General features: G+C 63.3%; 36 non-coding genes across 36 annotated transcripts; all 36 read right to left on the bottom strand.

Annotated features, from left to right (window-relative positions):
• Positions 1-334: 334 nt before the first annotated feature.
• LOC138115547 (5S ribosomal RNA) lies at positions 335-453 on the bottom strand. The gene has a single exon (XR_011153458.1). It is a non-coding gene; the product is annotated as a 5S ribosomal RNA (ribosomal RNA).
• A 358-nt stretch (positions 454-811) lies between these two features.
• LOC138115870 (5S ribosomal RNA) lies at positions 812-930 on the bottom strand. The gene has a single exon (XR_011153773.1). It is a non-coding gene; the product is annotated as a 5S ribosomal RNA (ribosomal RNA).
• Positions 931-1,288: 358 nt separating this feature from the next.
• LOC138115868 (5S ribosomal RNA) lies at positions 1,289-1,407 on the bottom strand. Its single transcript, XR_011153771.1, has one exon. It is a non-coding gene; the product is annotated as a 5S ribosomal RNA (ribosomal RNA).
• A 358-nt stretch (positions 1,408-1,765) lies between these two features.
• LOC138115867 (5S ribosomal RNA) lies at positions 1,766-1,884 on the bottom strand. Its single transcript, XR_011153770.1, has one exon. It is a non-coding gene; the product is annotated as a 5S ribosomal RNA (ribosomal RNA).
• Positions 1,885-2,242: 358 nt separating this feature from the next.
• On the bottom strand, positions 2,243-2,361 carry LOC138115866 (5S ribosomal RNA). The gene has a single exon (XR_011153769.1). It is a non-coding gene; the product is annotated as a 5S ribosomal RNA (ribosomal RNA).
• A 358-nt stretch (positions 2,362-2,719) lies between these two features.
• Positions 2,720-2,838, bottom strand: LOC138115865 (5S ribosomal RNA). The gene has a single exon (XR_011153768.1). It is a non-coding gene; the product is annotated as a 5S ribosomal RNA (ribosomal RNA).
• A 358-nt stretch (positions 2,839-3,196) lies between these two features.
• LOC138115864 (5S ribosomal RNA) lies at positions 3,197-3,315 on the bottom strand. The gene has a single exon (XR_011153767.1). It is a non-coding gene; the product is annotated as a 5S ribosomal RNA (ribosomal RNA).
• A 358-nt stretch (positions 3,316-3,673) lies between these two features.
• Positions 3,674-3,792, bottom strand: LOC138115863 (5S ribosomal RNA). Its single transcript, XR_011153766.1, has one exon. It is a non-coding gene; the product is annotated as a 5S ribosomal RNA (ribosomal RNA).
• A 358-nt stretch (positions 3,793-4,150) lies between these two features.
• LOC138115490 (5S ribosomal RNA) lies at positions 4,151-4,269 on the bottom strand. The gene has a single exon (XR_011153402.1). It is a non-coding gene; the product is annotated as a 5S ribosomal RNA (ribosomal RNA).
• A 358-nt stretch (positions 4,270-4,627) lies between these two features.
• On the bottom strand, positions 4,628-4,746 carry LOC138115862 (5S ribosomal RNA). The gene has a single exon (XR_011153765.1). It is a non-coding gene; the product is annotated as a 5S ribosomal RNA (ribosomal RNA).
• Positions 4,747-5,104: 358 nt separating this feature from the next.
• LOC138115545 (5S ribosomal RNA) lies at positions 5,105-5,223 on the bottom strand. The gene has a single exon (XR_011153456.1). It is a non-coding gene; the product is annotated as a 5S ribosomal RNA (ribosomal RNA).
• A 358-nt stretch (positions 5,224-5,581) lies between these two features.
• LOC138115544 (5S ribosomal RNA) lies at positions 5,582-5,700 on the bottom strand. The gene has a single exon (XR_011153455.1). It is a non-coding gene; the product is annotated as a 5S ribosomal RNA (ribosomal RNA).
• A 358-nt stretch (positions 5,701-6,058) lies between these two features.
• On the bottom strand, positions 6,059-6,177 carry LOC138115861 (5S ribosomal RNA). Its single transcript, XR_011153764.1, has one exon. It is a non-coding gene; the product is annotated as a 5S ribosomal RNA (ribosomal RNA).
• A 358-nt stretch (positions 6,178-6,535) lies between these two features.
• LOC138115860 (5S ribosomal RNA) lies at positions 6,536-6,654 on the bottom strand. The gene has a single exon (XR_011153763.1). It is a non-coding gene; the product is annotated as a 5S ribosomal RNA (ribosomal RNA).
• Positions 6,655-7,012: 358 nt separating this feature from the next.
• LOC138115543 (5S ribosomal RNA) lies at positions 7,013-7,131 on the bottom strand. The gene has a single exon (XR_011153454.1). It is a non-coding gene; the product is annotated as a 5S ribosomal RNA (ribosomal RNA).
• Positions 7,132-7,489: 358 nt separating this feature from the next.
• On the bottom strand, positions 7,490-7,608 carry LOC138115859 (5S ribosomal RNA). The gene has a single exon (XR_011153762.1). It is a non-coding gene; the product is annotated as a 5S ribosomal RNA (ribosomal RNA).
• Positions 7,609-7,966: 358 nt separating this feature from the next.
• Positions 7,967-8,085, bottom strand: LOC138115857 (5S ribosomal RNA). Its single transcript, XR_011153760.1, has one exon. It is a non-coding gene; the product is annotated as a 5S ribosomal RNA (ribosomal RNA).
• Positions 8,086-8,443: 358 nt separating this feature from the next.
• LOC138115311 (5S ribosomal RNA) lies at positions 8,444-8,562 on the bottom strand. The gene has a single exon (XR_011153225.1). It is a non-coding gene; the product is annotated as a 5S ribosomal RNA (ribosomal RNA).
• A 358-nt stretch (positions 8,563-8,920) lies between these two features.
• Positions 8,921-9,039, bottom strand: LOC138115856 (5S ribosomal RNA). Its single transcript, XR_011153759.1, has one exon. It is a non-coding gene; the product is annotated as a 5S ribosomal RNA (ribosomal RNA).
• A 358-nt stretch (positions 9,040-9,397) lies between these two features.
• LOC138115542 (5S ribosomal RNA) lies at positions 9,398-9,516 on the bottom strand. The gene has a single exon (XR_011153453.1). It is a non-coding gene; the product is annotated as a 5S ribosomal RNA (ribosomal RNA).
• A 358-nt stretch (positions 9,517-9,874) lies between these two features.
• Positions 9,875-9,993, bottom strand: LOC138115855 (5S ribosomal RNA). Its single transcript, XR_011153758.1, has one exon. It is a non-coding gene; the product is annotated as a 5S ribosomal RNA (ribosomal RNA).
• A 358-nt stretch (positions 9,994-10,351) lies between these two features.
• On the bottom strand, positions 10,352-10,470 carry LOC138115854 (5S ribosomal RNA). The gene has a single exon (XR_011153757.1). It is a non-coding gene; the product is annotated as a 5S ribosomal RNA (ribosomal RNA).
• Positions 10,471-10,828: 358 nt separating this feature from the next.
• LOC138115541 (5S ribosomal RNA) lies at positions 10,829-10,947 on the bottom strand. The gene has a single exon (XR_011153452.1). It is a non-coding gene; the product is annotated as a 5S ribosomal RNA (ribosomal RNA).
• Positions 10,948-11,305: 358 nt separating this feature from the next.
• Positions 11,306-11,424, bottom strand: LOC138115853 (5S ribosomal RNA). The gene has a single exon (XR_011153756.1). It is a non-coding gene; the product is annotated as a 5S ribosomal RNA (ribosomal RNA).
• A 358-nt stretch (positions 11,425-11,782) lies between these two features.
• LOC138115852 (5S ribosomal RNA) lies at positions 11,783-11,901 on the bottom strand. Its single transcript, XR_011153755.1, has one exon. It is a non-coding gene; the product is annotated as a 5S ribosomal RNA (ribosomal RNA).
• A 358-nt stretch (positions 11,902-12,259) lies between these two features.
• On the bottom strand, positions 12,260-12,378 carry LOC138115851 (5S ribosomal RNA). The gene has a single exon (XR_011153754.1). It is a non-coding gene; the product is annotated as a 5S ribosomal RNA (ribosomal RNA).
• Positions 12,379-12,736: 358 nt separating this feature from the next.
• LOC138115850 (5S ribosomal RNA) lies at positions 12,737-12,855 on the bottom strand. The gene has a single exon (XR_011153753.1). It is a non-coding gene; the product is annotated as a 5S ribosomal RNA (ribosomal RNA).
• A 358-nt stretch (positions 12,856-13,213) lies between these two features.
• On the bottom strand, positions 13,214-13,332 carry LOC138115849 (5S ribosomal RNA). Its single transcript, XR_011153752.1, has one exon. It is a non-coding gene; the product is annotated as a 5S ribosomal RNA (ribosomal RNA).
• A 358-nt stretch (positions 13,333-13,690) lies between these two features.
• Positions 13,691-13,809, bottom strand: LOC138115847 (5S ribosomal RNA). Its single transcript, XR_011153751.1, has one exon. It is a non-coding gene; the product is annotated as a 5S ribosomal RNA (ribosomal RNA).
• A 358-nt stretch (positions 13,810-14,167) lies between these two features.
• On the bottom strand, positions 14,168-14,286 carry LOC138115845 (5S ribosomal RNA). Its single transcript, XR_011153749.1, has one exon. It is a non-coding gene; the product is annotated as a 5S ribosomal RNA (ribosomal RNA).
• A 358-nt stretch (positions 14,287-14,644) lies between these two features.
• LOC138115488 (5S ribosomal RNA) lies at positions 14,645-14,763 on the bottom strand. Its single transcript, XR_011153400.1, has one exon. It is a non-coding gene; the product is annotated as a 5S ribosomal RNA (ribosomal RNA).
• Positions 14,764-15,121: 358 nt separating this feature from the next.
• LOC138115844 (5S ribosomal RNA) lies at positions 15,122-15,240 on the bottom strand. Its single transcript, XR_011153748.1, has one exon. It is a non-coding gene; the product is annotated as a 5S ribosomal RNA (ribosomal RNA).
• Positions 15,241-15,598: 358 nt separating this feature from the next.
• On the bottom strand, positions 15,599-15,717 carry LOC138115540 (5S ribosomal RNA). Its single transcript, XR_011153451.1, has one exon. It is a non-coding gene; the product is annotated as a 5S ribosomal RNA (ribosomal RNA).
• Positions 15,718-16,075: 358 nt separating this feature from the next.
• On the bottom strand, positions 16,076-16,194 carry LOC138115843 (5S ribosomal RNA). The gene has a single exon (XR_011153747.1). It is a non-coding gene; the product is annotated as a 5S ribosomal RNA (ribosomal RNA).
• A 358-nt stretch (positions 16,195-16,552) lies between these two features.
• LOC138115539 (5S ribosomal RNA) lies at positions 16,553-16,671 on the bottom strand. The gene has a single exon (XR_011153450.1). It is a non-coding gene; the product is annotated as a 5S ribosomal RNA (ribosomal RNA).
• Positions 16,672-17,029: 358 nt separating this feature from the next.
• LOC138115538 (5S ribosomal RNA) lies at positions 17,030-17,148 on the bottom strand. The gene has a single exon (XR_011153449.1). It is a non-coding gene; the product is annotated as a 5S ribosomal RNA (ribosomal RNA).
• Positions 17,149-17,365: the final 217 nt, after the last annotated feature.

Here is a 17,365-nt window from a genome sequence, read left to right as displayed (position 1 = left end):
CTCCAGCACACACCAGCGCCTTCCTGCCCTGCCCCAATGCCCCCCGCACCCGGCACACGGCCGCCAGCGCCACTGTCGGCAACAACCCAACCTGCAGCCAGACCCAGAGCCATACAAGCCACTCAAGCTTTTCCAGCCACGCCAACTATGTGAGGACTAACAGTCATGGCCACCAGCTCTGCCCTGACCTCGGAAACAACAGAACCTGCAGCCGGACCCAGAGCCACGCAAGCCATGCAAGCCCCATGAGCCACCCTCCCCCTTGTGCTCCTTGGCACCGCTGCCCAAGCAAAACAAGGCACCTCTGGCCCAGAGCCCAGGACCCAGCAAAAGAAGCCTACAGCACCCGGTATTCCCAGGCGGTCTCCCATCCAAGTACTAACCGGGCCCGACCCTGCTTAGCTTCCGAGATCAGACGATATCGGGCGTTCTCAGGGTGGTATGGCCGTAGGCACCCCTCAGCCCCACAGCAGCGCTCTCCAGCACACACCAGCGCCTTCCTGCCCTGCCCCAATGCCCCCCGCACCCGGCACACGGCCGCCAGCGCCACTGTCGGCAACAACCCAACCTGCAGCCAGACCGAACACCACACAAGCCACTCAAGCTTTTCCAGCCACGCCAACTATGCGAGGACTAACAGTCATGGCCACCAGCTCTGCCCTGACCTCGGAAACAACAGAACCTGCAGCCGGACCCAGAGCCACGCAAGCCATGCAAGCCCCATGAGCCACCCTCGCCCTTGAGCTCCTTGGCACCGCTGCCCAAGCAAAACAAGGCACCTCTGGCCCAGAGCCCAGGACCCAGCAAAAGAAGCCTACAGCACCCGGTATTCCCAGGCGGTCTCCCATCCAAGTACTAACCGGGCCCGACCCTGCTTAGCTTCCGAGATCAGACGAGATCGGGCGTTCTCAGGGTGGTATGGCCGTAGGCACCCCTCAGCCCCACAGCAGCGCTCTCCAGCACACACCAGCGCCTTCCTGCCCTGCCCCAATGCCCCCCGCACCCGGCACACGGCCGCCAGCGCCACTGTCGGCAACAACCCAACCTGCAGCCAGACCCAGAGCCATACAAGCCACTCAAGCTTTTCCCGCCACGCCAACTATGCGAGGACTAACAGTCATGGCCACCAGCTCTTCCCTGCCCTCGGAAACAAGGGAACCTGCAGCCAGATCCAGAGCCACGCAAGCCATGCAAGCCCCATGAGCCACCCTCGCCCTTGTGCTCCTTGGCACCGCTGCCCAAGCAAAACAAGGCACCTCTGGCCCAGAGCCCAGGACCCAGCAAAAGAAGCCTACAGCACCCGGTATTCCCAGGCGGTCTCCCATCCAAGTACTAACCGGGCCCGACCCTGCTTAGCTTCCGAGATCAGACGAGATCGGGCGTTCTCAGGGTGGTATGGCCGTAGGCACCCCTCAGCCCCACAGCAGCGCTCTCCAGCACACACCAGCGCCTTCCTGCCCTGCCCCAATGCCCCCCGCACCCGGCACACGGCCGCCAGCGCCACTGTCGGCAACAACCCAACCTGCAGCCAGACCGAACACCACACAAGCCACTCAAGCTTTTCCAGCCACGCCAACTATGTGAGGACTAACAGTCATGGCCACCAGCTCTGCCCTGCCCTCGGCAGCAACAGAACCTGCAGCCGGACCCAGAGCCACGCAAGCCATGCAAGCCCCATGAGCCACCCTCGCCCTTGAGCTCCTTGGCACCGCTGCCCAAGCAAAACAAGGCACCTCTGGCCCAGAGCCCAGGACCCAGCAAAAGAAGCCTACAGCACCCGGTATTCCCAGGCGGTCTCCCATCCAAGTACTAACCGGGCCCGACCCTGCTTAGCTTCCGAGATCAGACGAGATCGGGCGTTCTCAGGGTGGTATGGCCGTAGGCACCCCTCAGCCCCACAGCAGCGCTCTCCAGCACACACCAGCGCCTTCCTGCCCTGCCCCAATGCCCCCCGCACCCGGCACACGGCCGCCAGCGCCACTGTCGGCAACAACCCAACCTGCAGCCAGACCGAACACCACACAAGCCACTCAAGCTTTTCCAGCCACGCCAACTATGCGAGGACTAACAGTCATGGCCACCAGCTCTGCCCTGACCTCGGAAACAACAGAACCTGCAGCCGGACCCAGAGCCACGCAAGCCATGCAAGCCCCATGAGCCACCCTCGCCCTTGAGCTCCTTGGCACCGCTGCCCAAGCAAAACAAGGCACCTCTGGCCCAGAGCCCAGGACCCAGCAAAAGAAGCCTACAGCACCCGGTATTCCCAGGCGGTCTCCCATCCAAGTACTAACCGGGCCCGACCCTGCTTAGCTTCCGAGATCAGACGAGATCGGGCGTTCTCAGGGTGGTATGGCCGTAGGCACCCCTCAGCCCCACAGCAGCGCTCTCCAGCACACACCAGCGCCTTCCTGCCCTGCCCCAATGCCCCCCGCACCCGGCACACGGCCGCCAGCGCCACTGTCGGCAACAACCCAACCTGCAGCCAGACCCAGAGCCATACAAGCCACTCAAGCTTTTCCCGCCACGCCAACTATGCGAGGACTAACAGTCATGGCCACCAGCTCTTCCCTGCCCTCGGAAACAAGGGAACCTGCAGCCAGATCCAGAGCCACGCAAGCCATGCAAGCCCCATGAGCCACCCTCGCCCTTGTGCTCCTTGGCACCGCTGCCCAAGCAAAACAAGGCACCTCTGGCCCAGAGCCCAGGACCCAGCAAAAGAAGCCTACAGCACCCGGTATTCCCAGGCGGTCTCCCATCCAAGTACTAACCGGGCCCGACCCTGCTTAGCTTCCGAGATCAGACGAGATCGGGCGTTCTCAGGGTGGTATGGCCGTAGGCACCCCTCAGCCCCACAGCAGCGCTCTCCAGCACACACCAGCGCCTTCCTGCCCTGCCCCAATGCCCCCCGCACCCGGCACACGGCCGCCAGCGCCACTGTCGGCAACAACCCAACCAGCAGCCAGACCGAACACCACACAAGCCACTCAAGCTTTTCCAGCCACGCCAACTATGTGAGGACTAACAGTCATGGCCACCAGCTCTGCCCTGCCCTCGGCAGCAACAGAACCTGCAGCCGGACCCAGAGCCACGCAAGCCATGCAAGCCCCATGAGCCACCCTCGCCCTTGAGCTCCTTGGCACCGCTGCCCAAGCAAAACAAGGCACCTCTGGCCCAGAGCCCAGGACCCAGCAAAAGAAGCCTACAGCACCCGGTATTCCCAGGCGGTCTCCCATCCAAGTACTAACCGGGCCCGACCCTGCTTAGCTTCCGAGATCAGACGAGATCGGGCGTTCTCAGGGTGGTATGGCCGTAGGCACCCCTCAGCCCCACAGCAGCGCTCTCCAGCACACACCAGCGCCTTCCTGCCCTGCCCCAATGCCCCCTGCACCCGGCACACGGCCGCCAGCGCCACTGTCGGCAACAACCCAACCTGCAGCCAGACCCAGAGCCATACAAGCCACTCAAGCTTTTCCAGCCACGCCAACTATGTGAGGACTAACAGTCATGGCCACCAGCTCTGCCCTGACCTCGGAAACAACAGAACCTGCAGCCGGACCCAGAGCCACGCAAGCCATGCAAGCCCCATGAGCCACCCTCCCCCTTGTGCTCCTTGGCACCGCTGCCCAAGCAAAACAAGGCACCTCTGGCCCAGAGCCCAGGACCCAGCAAAAGAAGCCTACAGCACCCGGTATTCCCAGGCGGTCTCCCATCCAAGTACTAACCGGGCCCGACCCTGCTTAGCTTCCGAGATCAGACGAGATCGGGCGTTCTCAGGGTGGTATGGCCGTAGGCACCCCTCAGCCCCACAGCAGCGCTCTCCAGCACACACCAGCGCCTTCCTGCCCTGCCCCAATGCCCCCCGCACCCGGCACACGGCCGCCAGCGCCACTGTTGGCAACAACCCAACCTGCAGCCAGACCGAACACCACACAAGCCACTCAAGCTTTTCCAGCCACGCCAACTATGCGAGGACTAACAGTCATGGCCACCAGCTCTGCCCTGCCCTCGGCAACAACAGAACCTGCAGCCGGACCCAGAGCCACGCAAGCCATGCAAGCCCCATGAGCCACCCTCGCCCTTGAGCTCCTTGGCACCGCTGCCCAAGCAAAACAAGGCACCTCTGGCCCAGAGCCCAGGACCCAGCAAAAGAAGCCTACAGCACCCGGTATTCCCAGGCGGTCTCCCATCCAAGTACTAACCGGGCCCGACCCTGCTTAGCTTCCGAGATCAGACAAGATCGGGCGTTCTCAGGGTGGTATGGCCGTAGGCACCCCTCAGCCCCACAGCAGCCCTCTCCAGCACACACCAGCGCCTTCCTGCCCTGCCCCAATGCTCCTCGCACCCGGCACACGGCCGCCAGCGCCACTGTCGGCAACAACCCAACCTGCAGCCAGACCCAGAGCCATACAAGCCACTCAAGCTTTTCCCGCCACGCCAACTATGCGAGGACTAACAGTCATGGCCACCAGCTCTTCCCTGCCCTCGGAAACAAGGGAACCTGCAGCCAGATCCAGAGCCACGCAAGCCATGCAAGCCCCATGAGTCACCCTCGCCCTTGAGCTCCTTGGCACCGCTGCCCAAGCAAAACAAGGCACCTCTGGCCCAGAGCCCAGGACCCAGCAAAAGAAGCCTACAGCACCCGGTATTCCCAGGCGGTCTCCCATCCAAGTACTAACCGGGCCCGACCCTGCTTAGCTTCCGAGATCAGACGAGATCGGGCGTTCTCAGGGTGGTATGGCCGTAGGCACCCCTCAGCCCCACAGCAGCGCTCTCCAGCACACACCAGCGCCTTCCTGCCCTGCCCCAATGCCCCCCGCACCCGGCACACGGCCGCCAGCGCCACTGTCGGCAACAACCCAACCTGCAGCCAGACCCAGAGCCATACAAGCCACTCAAGCTTTTCCAGCCACGCCAACTATGTGAGGACTAACAGTCATGGCCACCAGCTCTGCCCTGACCTCGGAAACAACAGAACCTGCAGCCGGACCCAGAGCCACGCAAGCCATGCAAGCCCCATGAGCCACCCTCCCCCTTGCGCTCCTTGGCACCGCTGCCCAAGCAAAACAAGGCACCTCTGGCCCAGAGCCCAGGACCCAGCAAAAGAAGCCTACAGCACCCGGTATTCCCAGGCGGTCTCCCATCCAAGTACTAACCGGGCCCGACCCTGCTTAGCTTCCGAGATCAGACGATATCGGGCGTTCTCAGGGTGGTATGGCCGTAGGCACCCCTCAGCCCCACAGCAGCGCTCTCCAGCACACACCAGCGCCTTCCTGCCCTGCCCCAATGCCCCCCGCACCCGGCACACGGCCGCCAGCGCCACTGTTGGCAACAACCCAACCTGCAGCCAGACCGAACACCACACAAGCCACTCAAGCTTTTCCAGCCACGCCAACTATGCGAGGACTAACAGTCATGGCCACCAGCTCTGCCCTGACCTCGGAAACAACAGAACCTGCAGCCGGACCCAGAGCCACGCAAGCCATGCAAGCCCCATGAGCCACCCTCCCCCTTGTGCTCCTTGGCACCGCTGCCCAAGCAAAACAAGGCACCTCTGGCCCAGAGCCCAGGACCCAGCAAAAGAAGCCTACAGCACCCGGTATTCCCAGGCGGTCTCCCATCCAAGTACTAACCGGGCCCGACCCTGCTTAGCTTCCGAGATCAGACGATATCGGGCGTTCTCAGGGTGGTATGGCCGTAGGCACCCCTCAGCCCCACAGCAGCGCTCTCCAGCACACACCAGCGCCTTCCTGCCCTGCCCCAATGCCCCCCGCACCCGGCACACGGCCGCCAGCGCCACTGTCGGCAACAACCCAACCTGCAGCCAGACCGAACACCACACAAGCCACTCAAGCTTTTCCAGCCACGCCAACTATGCGAGGACTAACAGTCATGGCCACCAGCTCTGCCCTGCCCTCGGCAACAACAGAACCTGCAGCCGGACCCAGAGCCACGCAAGCCATGCAAGCCCCATGAGCCACCCTCGCCCTTGAGCTCCTTGGCACCGCTGCCCAAGCAAAACAAGGCACCTCTGGCCCAGAGCCCAGGACCCAGCAAAAGAAGCCTACAGCACCCGGTATTCCCAGGCGGTCTCCCATCCAAGTACTAACCGGGCCCGACCCTGCTTAGCTTCCGAGATCAGACGAGATCGGGCGTTCTCAGGGTGGTATGGCCGTAGGCACCCCTCAGCCCCACAGCAGCGCTCTCCAGCACACACCAGCGCCTTCCTGCCCTGCCCCAATGCCCCCCGCACCCGGCACACGGCCGCCAGCGCCACTGTCGGCAACAACCCAACCTGCAGCCAGACCCAGAGCCATACAAGCCACTCAAGCTTTTCCCGCCACGCCAACTATGCGAGGACTAACAGTCATGGCCACCAGCTCTTCCCTGCCCTCGGAAACAAGGGAACCTGCAGCCAGATCCAGAGCCACGCAAGCCATGCAAGCCCCATGAGCCACCCTCCCCCTTGTGCTCCTTGGCACCGCTGCCCAAGCAAAACAAGGCACCTCTGGCCCAGAGCCCAGGACCCAGCAAAAGAAGCCTACAGCACCCGGTATTCCCAGGCGGTCTCCCATCCAAGTACTAACCGGGCCCGACCCTGCTTAGCTTCCGAGATCAGACGAGATCGGGCGTTCTCAGGGTGGTATGGCCGTAGGCACCCCTCAGCCCCACAGCAGCGCTCTCCAGCACACACCAGCGCCTTCCTGCCCTGCCCCAATGCCCCCCGCACCCGGCACACGGCCGCCAGCGCCACTGTCGGCAACAACCCAACCTGCAGCCAGACCCAGAGCCATACAAGCCACTCAAGCTTTTCCAGCCACGCCAACTATGTGAGGACTAACAGTCATGGCCACCAGCTCTGCCCTGACCTCGGAAACAACAGAACCTGCAGCCGGACCCAGAGCCACGCAAGCCATGCAAGCCCCATGAGCCACCCTCCCCCTTGTGCTCCTTGGCACCGCTGCCCAAGCAAAACAAGGCACCTCTGGCCCAGAGCCCAGGACCCAGCAAAAGAAGCCTACAGCACCCGGTATTCCCAGGCGGTCTCCCATCCAAGTACTAACCGGGCCCGACCCTGCTTAGCTTCCGAGATCAGACGATATCGGGCGTTCTCAGGGTGGTATGGCCGTAGGCACCCCTCAGCCCCACAGCAGCGCTCTCCAGCACACACCAGCGCCTTCCTGCCCTGCCCCAATGCCCCCCGCACCCGGCACACGGCCGCCAGCGCCACTGTCGGCAACAACCCAACCTGCAGCCAGACCGAACACCACACAAGCCACTCAAGCTTTTCCAGCCACACCAACTATGCGAGGACTAACAGTCATGGCCACCAGCTCTGCCCTGCCCTCGGCAACAACAGAACCTGCAGCCGGACCCAGAGCCACGCAAGCCATGCAAGCCCCATGAGCCACCCTCGCCCTTGAGCTCCTTGGCACCGCTGCCCAAGCAAAACAAGGCACCTCTGGCCCAGAGCCCAGGACCCAGCAAAAGAAGCCTACAGCACCCGGTATTCCCAGGCGGTCTCCCATCCAAGTACTAACCGGGCCCGACCCTGCTTAGCTTCCGAGATCAGACGAGATCGGGCGTTCTCAGGGTGGTATGGCCGTAGGCACCCCTCAGCCCCACAGCAGCGCTCTCCAGCACACACCAGCGCCTTCCTGCCCTGCCCCAATGCCCCCCGCACCCGGCACACGGCCGCCAGCGCCACTGTCGGCAACAACCCAACCTGCAGCCAGACCCAGAGCCATACAAGCCACTCAAGCTTTTCCCGCCACGCCAACTATGCGAGGACTAACAGTCATGGCCACCAGCTCTTCCCTGCCCTCGGAAACAAGGGAACCTGCAGCCAGATCCAGAGCCACGCAAGCCATGCAAGCCCCATGAGCCACCCTCCCCCTTGTGCTCCTTGGCACCGCTGCCCAAGCAAAACAAGGCACCTCTGGCCCAGAGCCCAGGACCCAGCAAAAGAAGCCTACAGCACCCGGTATTCCCAGGCGGTCTCCCATCCAAGTACTAACCGGGCCCGACCCTGCTTAGCTTCCGAGATCAGACGAGATCGGGCGTTCTCAGGGTGGTATGGCCGTAGGCACCCCTCAGCCCCACAGCAGCGCTCTCCAGCACACACCAGCGCCTTCCTGCCCTGCCCCAATGCCCCCCACACCCGGCACACGGCCGCCAGCGCCACTGTCGGCAACAACCCAACCAGCAGCCAGACCGAACACCACACAAGCCACTCAAGCTTTTCCAGCCACGCCAACTATGTGAGGACTAACAGTCATGGCCACCAGCTCTGCCCTGCCCTCGGCAGCAACAGAACCTGCAGCCGGACCCAGAGCCACGCAAGCCATGCAAGCCCCATGAGCCACCCTCGCCCTTGAGCTCCTTGGCACCGCTGCCCAAGCAAAACAAGGCACCTCTGGCCCAGAGCCCAGGACCCAGCAAAAGAAGCCTACAGCACCCGGTATTCCCAGGCGGTCTCCCATCCAAGTACTAACCGGGTCCGACCCTGCTTAGCTTCCGAGATCAGACGAGATCGGGCGTTCTCAGGGTGGTATGGCCGTAGGCACCCCTCAGCCCCACAGCAGCGCTCTCCAGCACACACCAGCGCCTTCCTGCCCTGCCCCAATGCCCCCCGCACCCGGCACACGGCCGCCAGCGCCACTGTCGGCAACAACCCAACCTGCAGCCAGACCCAGAGCCATACAAGCCACTCAAGCTTTTCCCGCCACGCCAACTATGCGAGGACTAACAGTCATGGCCACCAGCTCTTCCCTGCCCTCGGAAACAAGGGAACCTGCAGCCAGATCCAGAGCCACGCAAGCCATGCAAGCCCCATGAGCCACCCTCCCCCTTGTGCTCCTTGGCACCGCTGCCCAAGCAAAACAAGGCACCTCTGGCCCAGAGCCCAGGACCCAGCAAAAGAAGCCTACAGCACCCGGTATTCCCAGGCGGTCTCCCATCCAAGTACTAACCGGGCCCGACCCTGCTTAGCTTCCGAGATCAGACGAGATCGGGCGTTCTCAGGGTGGTATGGCCGTAGGCACCCCTCAGCCCCACAGCAGCGCTCTCCAGCACACACCAGCGCCTTCCTGCCCTGCCCCAATGCCCCCCGCACCCGGCACACGGCCGCCAGCGCCACTGTCGGCAACAACCCAACCTGCAGCCAGACCCAGAGCCATACAAGCCACTCAAGCTTTTCCAGCCACGCCAACTATGTGAGGACTAACAGTCATGGCCACCAGCTCTGCCCTGACCTCGGAAACAACAGAACCTGCAGCTGGACCCAGAGCCACGCAAGCCATGCAAGCCCCATGAGCCACCCTCCCCCTTGTGCTCCTTGGCACCGCTGCCCAAGCAAAACAAGGCACCTCTGGCCCAGAGCCCAGGACCCAGCAAAAGAAGCCTACAGCACCCGGTATTCCCAGGCGGTCTCCCATCCAAGTACTAACCGGGCCCGACCCTGCTTAGCTTCCGAGATCAGACGATATCGGGCGTTCTCAGGGTGGTATGGCCGTAGGCACCCCTCAGCCCCACAGCAGCGCTCTCCAGCACACACCAGCGCCTTCCTGCCCTGCCCCAATGCCCCCCGCACCCGGCACACGGCCGCCAGCGCCACTGTTGGCAACAACCCAACCTGCAGCCAGACCGAACACCACACAAGCCACTCAAGCTTTTCCAGCCACGCCAACTATGCGAGGACTAACAGTCATGGCCACCAGCTCTGCCCTGCCCTCGGCAACAACAGAACCTGCAGCCGGACCCAGAGCCACGCAAGCCATGCAAGCCCCATGAGCCACCCTCGCCCTTGAGCTCCTTGGCACCGCTGCCCAAGCAAAACAAGGCACCTCTGGCCCAGAGCCCAGGACCCAGCAAAAGAAGCCTACAGCACCCGGTATTCCCAGGCGGTCTCCCATCCAAGTACTAACCGGGCCCGACCCTGCTTAGCTTCCGAGATCAGACGAGATCGGGCGTTCTCAGGGTGGTATGGCCGTAGGCACCCCTCAGCCCCACAGCAGCGCTCTCCAGCACACACCAGCGCCTTCCTGCCCTGCCCCAATGCCCCCCGCACCCGGCACACGGCCGCCAGCGCCACTGTCGGCAACAACCCAACCTGCAGCCAGACCCAGAGCCATACAAGCCACTCAAGCTTTTCCCGCCACGCCAACTATGCGAGGACTAACAGTCATGGCCACCAGCTCTTCCCTGCCCTCGGAAACAAGGGAACCTGCAGCCAGATCCAGAGCCACGCAAGCCATGCAAGCCCCATGAGCCACCCTCGCCCTTGTGCTCCTTGGCACCGCTGCCCAAGCAAAACAAGGCACCTCTGGCCCAGAGCCCAGGACCCAGCAAAAGAAGCCTACAGCACCCGGTATTCCCAGGCGGTCTCCCATCCAAGTACTAACCGGGCCCGACCCTGCTTAGCTTCCGAGATCAGACGAGATCGGGCGTTCTCAGGGTGGTATGGCCGTAGGCACCCCTCAGCCCCACAGCAGCGCTCTCCAGCACACACCAGCGCCTTCCTGCCCTGCCCCAATGCCCCCCGCACCCGGCACACGGCCGCCAGCGCCACTGTCGGCAACAACCCAACCTGCAGCCAGACCCAGAGCCATACAAGCCACTCAAGCTTTTCCAGCCACGCCAACTATGTGAGGACTAACAGTCATGGCCACCAGCTCTGCCCTGACCTCGGAAACAACAGAACCTGCAGCCGGACCCAGAGCCACGCAAGCCATGCAAGCCCCATGAGCCACCCTCCCCCTTGTGCTCCTTGGCACCGCTGCCCAAGCAAAACAAGGCACCTCTGGCCCAGAGCCCAGGACCCAGCAAAAGAAGCCTACAGCACCCGGTATTCCCAGGCGGTCTCCCATCCAAGTACTAACCGGGCCCGACCCTGCTTAGCTTCCGAGATCAGACGATATCGGGCGTTCTCAGGGTGGTATGGCCGTAGGCACCCCTCAGCCCCACAGCAGCGCTCTCCAGCACACACCAGCGCCTTCCTGCCCTGCCCCAATGCCCCCCGCACCCGGCACACGGCCGCCAGCGCCACTGTCGGCAACAACCCAACCTGCAGCCAGACCGAACACCACACAAGCCACTCAAGCTTTTCCAGCCACGCCAACTATGCGAGGACTAACAGTCATGGCCACCAGCTCTGCCCTGACCTCGGAAACAACAGAACCTGCAGCCGGACCCAGAGCCACGCAAGCCATGCAAGCCCCATGAGCCACCCTCGCCCTTGAGCTCCTTGGCACCGCTGCCCAAGCAAAACAAGGCACCTCTGGCCCAGAGCCCAGGACCCAGCAAAAGAAGCCTACAGCACCCGGTATTCCCAGGCGGTCTCCCATCCAAGTACTAACCGGGCCCGACCCTGCTTAGCTTCCGAGATCAGACGAGATCGGGCGTTCTCAGGGTGGTATGGCCGTAGGCACCCCTCAGCCCCACAGCAGCGCTCTCCAGCACACACCAGCGCCTTCCTGCCCTGCCCCAATGCCCCCCGCACCCGGCACACGGCCGCCAGCGCCACTGTCGGCAACAACCCAACCTGCAGCCAGACCCAGAGCCATACAAGCCACTCAAGCTTTTCCCGCCACGCCAACTATGCGAGGACTAACAGTCATGGCCACCAGCTCTTCCCTGCCCTCGGAAACAAGGGAACCTGCAGCCAGATCCAGAGCCACGCAAGCCATGCAAGCCCCATGAGCCACCCTCGCCCTTGTGCTCCTTGGCACCGCTGCCCAAGCAAAACAAGGCACCTCTGGCCCAGAGCCCAGGACCCAGCAAAAGAAGCCTACAGCACCCGGTATTCCCAGGCGGTCTCCCATCCAAGTACTAACCGGGCCCGACCCTGCTTAGCTTCCGAGATCAGACGAGATCGGGCGTTCTCAGGGTGGTATGGCCGTAGGCACCCCTCAGCCCCACAGCAGCGCTCTCCAGCACACACCAGCGCCTTCCTGCCCTGCCCCAATGCCCCCCGCACCCGGCACACGGCCGCCAGCGCCACTGTCGGCAACAACCCAACCTGCAGCCAGACCGAACACCACACAAGCCACTCAAGCTTTTCCAGCCACGCCAACTATGTGAGGACTAACAGTCATGGCCACCAGCTCTGCCCTGCCCTCGGCAGCAACAGAACCTGCAGCCGGACCCAGAGCCACGCAAGCCATGCAAGCCCCATGAGCCACCCTCGCCCTTGAGCTCCTTGGCACCGCTGCCCAAGCAAAACAAGGCACCTCTGGCCCAGAGCCCAGGACCCAGCAAAAGAAGCCTACAGCACCCGGTATTCCCAGGCGGTCTCCCATCCAAGTACTAACCGGGCCCGACCCTGCTTAGCTTCCGAGATCAGACGAGATCGGGCGTTCTCAGGGTGGTATGGCCGTAGGCACCCCTCAGCCCCACAGCAGCGCTCTCCAGCACACACCAGCGCCTTCCTGCCCTGCCCCAATGCCCCCCGCACCCGGCACACGGCCGCCAGCGCCACTGTCGGCAACAACCCAACCTGCAGCCAGACCGAACACCACACAAGCCACTCAAGCTTTTCCAGCCACGCCAACTATGCGAGGACTAACAGTCATGGCCACCAGCTCTGCCCTGACCTCGGAAACAACAGAACCTGCAGCCGGACCCAGAGCCACGCAAGCCATGCAAGCCCCATGAGCCACCCTCGCCCTTGAGCTCCTTGGCACCGCTGCCCAAGCAAAACAAGGCACCTCTGGCCCAGAGCCCAGGACCCAGCAAAAGAAGCCTACAGCACCCGGTATTCCCAGGCGGTCTCCCATCCAAGTACTAACCGGGCCCGACCCTGCTTAGCTTCCGAGATCAGACGAGATCGGGCGTTCTCAGGGTGGTATGGCCGTAGGCACCCCTCAGCCCCACAGCAGCGCTCTCCAGCACACACCAGCGCCTTCCTGCCCTGCCCCAATGCCCCCCGCACCCGGCACACGGCCGCCAGCGCCACTGTCGGCAACAACCCAACCTGCAGCCAGACCCAGAGCCATACAAGCCACTCAAGCTTTTCCCGCCACGCCAACTATGCGAGGACTAACAGTCATGGCCACCAGCTCTTCCCTGCCCTCGGAAACAAGGGAACCTGCAGCCAGATCCAGAGCCACGCAAGCCATGCAAGCCCCATGAGCCACCCTCGCCCTTGTGCTCCTTGGCACCGCTGCCCAAGCAAAACAAGGCACCTCTGGCCCAGAGCCCAGGACCCAGCAAAAGAAGCCTACAGCACCCGGTATTCCCAGGCGGTCTCCCATCCAAGTACTAACCGGGCCCGACCCTGCTTAGCTTCCGAGATCAGACGAGATCGGGCGTTCTCAGGGTGGTATGGCCGTAGGCACCCCTCAGCCCCACAGCAGCGCTCTCCAGCACACACCAGCGCCTTCCTGCCCTGCCCCAATGCCCCCCGCACCCGGCACACGGCCGCCAGCGCCACTGTCGGCAACAACCCAACCAGCAGCCAGACCGAACACCACACAAGCCACTCAAGCTTTTCCAGCCACGCCAACTATGTGAGGACTAACAGTCATGGCCACCAGCTCTGCCCTGCCCTCGGCAGCAACAGAACCTGCAGCCGGACCCAGAGCCACGCAAGCCATGCAAGCCCCATGAGCCACCCTCGCCCTTGAGCTCCTTGGCACCGCTGCCCAAGCAAAACAAGGCACCTCTGGCCCAGAGCCCAGGACCCAGCAAAAGAAGCCTACAGCACCCGGTATTCCCAGGCGGTCTCCCATCCAAGTACTAACCGGGCCCGACCCTGCTTAGCTTCCGAGATCAGACGAGATCGGGCGTTCTCAGGGTGGTATGGCCGTAGGCACCCCTCAGCCCCACAGCAGCGCTCTCCAGCACACACCAGCGCCTTCCTGCCCTGCCCCAATGCCCCCTGCACCCGGCACACGGCCGCCAGCGCCACTGTCGGCAACAACCCAACCTGCAGCCAGACCCAGAGCCATACAAGCCACTCAAGCTTTTCCAGCCACGCCAACTATGTGAGGACTAACAGTCATGGCCACCAGCTCTGCCCTGACCTCGGAAACAACAGAACCTGCAGCCGGACCCAGAGCCACGCAAGCCATGCAAGCCCCATGAGCCACCCTCCCCCTTGTGCTCCTTGGCACCGCTGCCCAAGCAAAACAAGGCACCTCTGGCCCAGAGCCCAGGACCCAGCAAAAGAAGCCTACAGCACCCGGTATTCCCAGGCGGTCTCCCATCCAAGTACTAACCGGGCCCGACCCTGCTTAGCTTCCGAGATCAGACGAGATCGGGCGTTCTCAGGGTGGTATGGCCGTAGGCACCCCTCAGCCCCACAGCAGCGCTCTCCAGCACACACCAGCGCCTTCCTGCCCTGCCCCAATGCCCCCCGCACCCGGCACACGGCCGCCAGCGCCACTGTTGGCAACAACCCAACCTGCAGCCAGACCGAACACCACACAAGCCACTCAAGCTTTTCCAGCCACGCCAACTATGCGAGGACTAACAGTCATGGCCACCAGCTCTGCCCTGCCCTCGGCAACAACAGAACCTGCAGCCGGACCCAGAGCCACGCAAGCCATGCAAGCCCCATGAGCCACCCTCGCCCTTGAGCTCCTTGGCACCGCTGCCCAAGCAAAACAAGGCACCTCTGGCCCAGAGCCCAGGACCCAGCAAAAGAAGCCTACAGCACCCGGTATTCCCAGGCGGTCTCCCATCCAAGTACTAACCGGGCCCGACCCTGCTTAGCTTCCGAGATCAGACAAGATCGGGCGTTCTCAGGGTGGTATGGCCGTAGGCACCCCTCAGCCCCACAGCAGCCCTCTCCAGCACACACCAGCGCCTTCCTGCCCTGCCCCAATGCTCCTCGCACCCGGCACACGGCCGCCAGCGCCACTGTCGGCAACAACCCAACCTGCAGCCAGACCCAGAGCCATACAAGCCACTCAAGCTTTTCCCGCCACGCCAACTATGCGAGGACTAACAGTCATGGCCACCAGCTCTTCCCTGCCCTCGGAAACAAGGGAACCTGCAGCCAGATCCAGAGCCACGCAAGCCATGCAAGCCCCATGAGTCACCCTCGCCCTTGAGCTCCTTGGCACCGCTGCCCAAGCAAAACAAGGCACCTCTGGCCCAGAGCCCAGGACCCAGCAAAAGAAGCCTACAGCACCCGGTATTCCCAGGCGGTCTCCCATCCAAGTACTAACCGGGCCCGACCCTGCTTAGCTTCCGAGATCAGACGAGATCGGGCGTTCTCAGGGTGGTATGGCCGTAGGCACCCCTCAGCCCCACAGCAGCGCTCTCCAGCACACACCAGCGCCTTCCTGCCCTGCCCCAATGCCCCCCGCACCCGGCACACGGCCGCCAGCGCCACTGTCGGCAACAACCCAACCTGCAGCCAGACCCAGAGCCATACAAGCCACTCAAGCTTTTCCAGCCACGCCAACTATGTGAGGACTAACAGTCATGGCCACCAGCTCTGCCCTGACCTCGGAAACAACAGAACCTGCAGCCGGACCCAGAGCCACGCAAGCCATGCAAGCCCCATGAGCCACCCTCCCCCTTGCGCTCCTTGGCACCGCTGCCCAAGCAAAACAAGGCACCTCTGGCCCAGAGCCCAGGACCCAGCAAAAGAAGCCTACAGCACCCGGTATTCCCAGGCGGTCTCCCATCCAAGTACTAACCGGGCCCGACCCTGCTTAGCTTCCGAGATCAGACGATATCGGGCGTTCTCAGGGTGGTATGGCCGTAGGCACCCCTCAGCCCCACAGCAGCGCTCTCCAGCACACACCAGCGCCTTCCTGCCCTGCCCCAATGCCCCCCGCACCCGGCACACGGCCGCCAGCGCCACTGTTGGCAACAACCCAACCTGCAGCCAGACCGAACACCACACAAGCCACTCAAGCTTTTCCAGCCACGCCAACTATGCGAGGACTAACAGTCATGGCCACCAGCTCTGCCCTGCCCTCGGCAACAACAGAACCTGCAGCCGGACCCAGAGCCACGCAAGCCATGCAAGCCCCATGAGCCACCCTCGCCCTTGAGCTCCTTGGCACCGCTGCCCAAGCAAAACAAGGCACCTCTGGCCCAGAGCCCAGGACCCAGCAAAAGAAGCCTACAGCACCCGGTATTCCCAGGCGGTCTCCCATCCAAGTACTAACCGGGCCCGACCCTGCTTAGCTTCCGAGATCAGACGAGATCGGGCGTTCTCAGGGTGGTATGGCCGTAGGCACCCCTCAGCCCCACAGCAGCGCTCTCCAGCACACACCAGCGCCTTCCTGCCCTGCCCCAATGCTCCTCGCACCCGGCACACGGCCGCCAGCGCCACTGTCGGCAACAACCCAACCTGCAGCCAGACCCAGAGCCATACAAGCCACTCAAGCTTTTCCAGCCACGCCAACTATGTGAGGACTAACAGTCATGGCCACCAGCTCTGCCCTGCCCTCGGCAACAACAGAACCTGCAGCCGGACCCAGAGCCACGCAAGCCATGCAAGCCCCATGAGCCACCCTCCCCCTTGTGCTCCTTGGCACCGCTGCCCAAGCAAAACAAGGCACCTCTGGCCCAGAGCCCAGGACCCAGCAAAAGAAGCCTACAGCACCCGGTATTCCCAGGCGGTCTCCCATCCAAGTACTAACCGGGCCCGACCCTGCTTAGCTTCCGAGATCAGACGATATCGGGCGTTCTCAGGGTGGTATGGCCGTAGGCACCCCTCAGCCCCACAGCAGCGCTCTCCAGCACACACCAGCGCCTTCCTGCCCTGCCCCAATGCCCCCTGCACCCGGCACACGGCCGCCAGCGCCACTGTCGGCAACAACCCAACCTGCAGCCAGACCCAGAGCCATACAAGCCACTCAAGCTTTTCCAGCCACGCCAACTATGTGAGGACTAACAGTCATGGCCACCAGCTCTGCCCTGCCCTCGGCAACAACAGAACCTGCAGCCGGACCCAGAGCCACGCAAGCCATGCAAGCCCCATGAGCCACCCTCCCCCTTGTGCTCCTTGGCACCGCTGCCCAAGCAAAACAAGGCACCTCTGGCCCAGAGCCCAGGACCCAGCAAAAGAAGCCTACAGCACCCGGTATTCCCAGGCGGTCTCCCATCCAAGTACTAACCGGGCCCGACCCTGCTTAGCTTCCGAGATCAGACGATATCGGGCGTTCTCAGGGTGGTATGGCCGTAGGCACCCCTCAGCCCCACAGCAGCGCTCTCCAGCACACACCAGCGCCTTCCTGCCCTGCCCCAATGCCCCCCGCACCCGGCACACGGCCGCCAGCGCCACTGTTGGCAACAACCCAACCTGCAGCCAGACCGAACACCACACAAGCCACTCAAGCTTTTCCAGCCACGCCAACTATGCGAGGACTAACAGTCATGGCCACCAGCTCTGCCCTGCCCTCGG

Source organism: Aphelocoma coerulescens, chromosome 9 (genome assembly GCF_041296385.1).
Source record: "Aphelocoma coerulescens isolate FSJ_1873_10779 chromosome 9, UR_Acoe_1.0, whole genome shotgun sequence".
NCBI classification, from domain to species: Eukaryota; Metazoa; Chordata; class Aves; order Passeriformes; family Corvidae; genus Aphelocoma; species Aphelocoma coerulescens.
The sequence above is the reverse complement of the archived record's forward strand: the minus strand, read 5'-3'. Positions and strand labels throughout refer to the sequence as shown.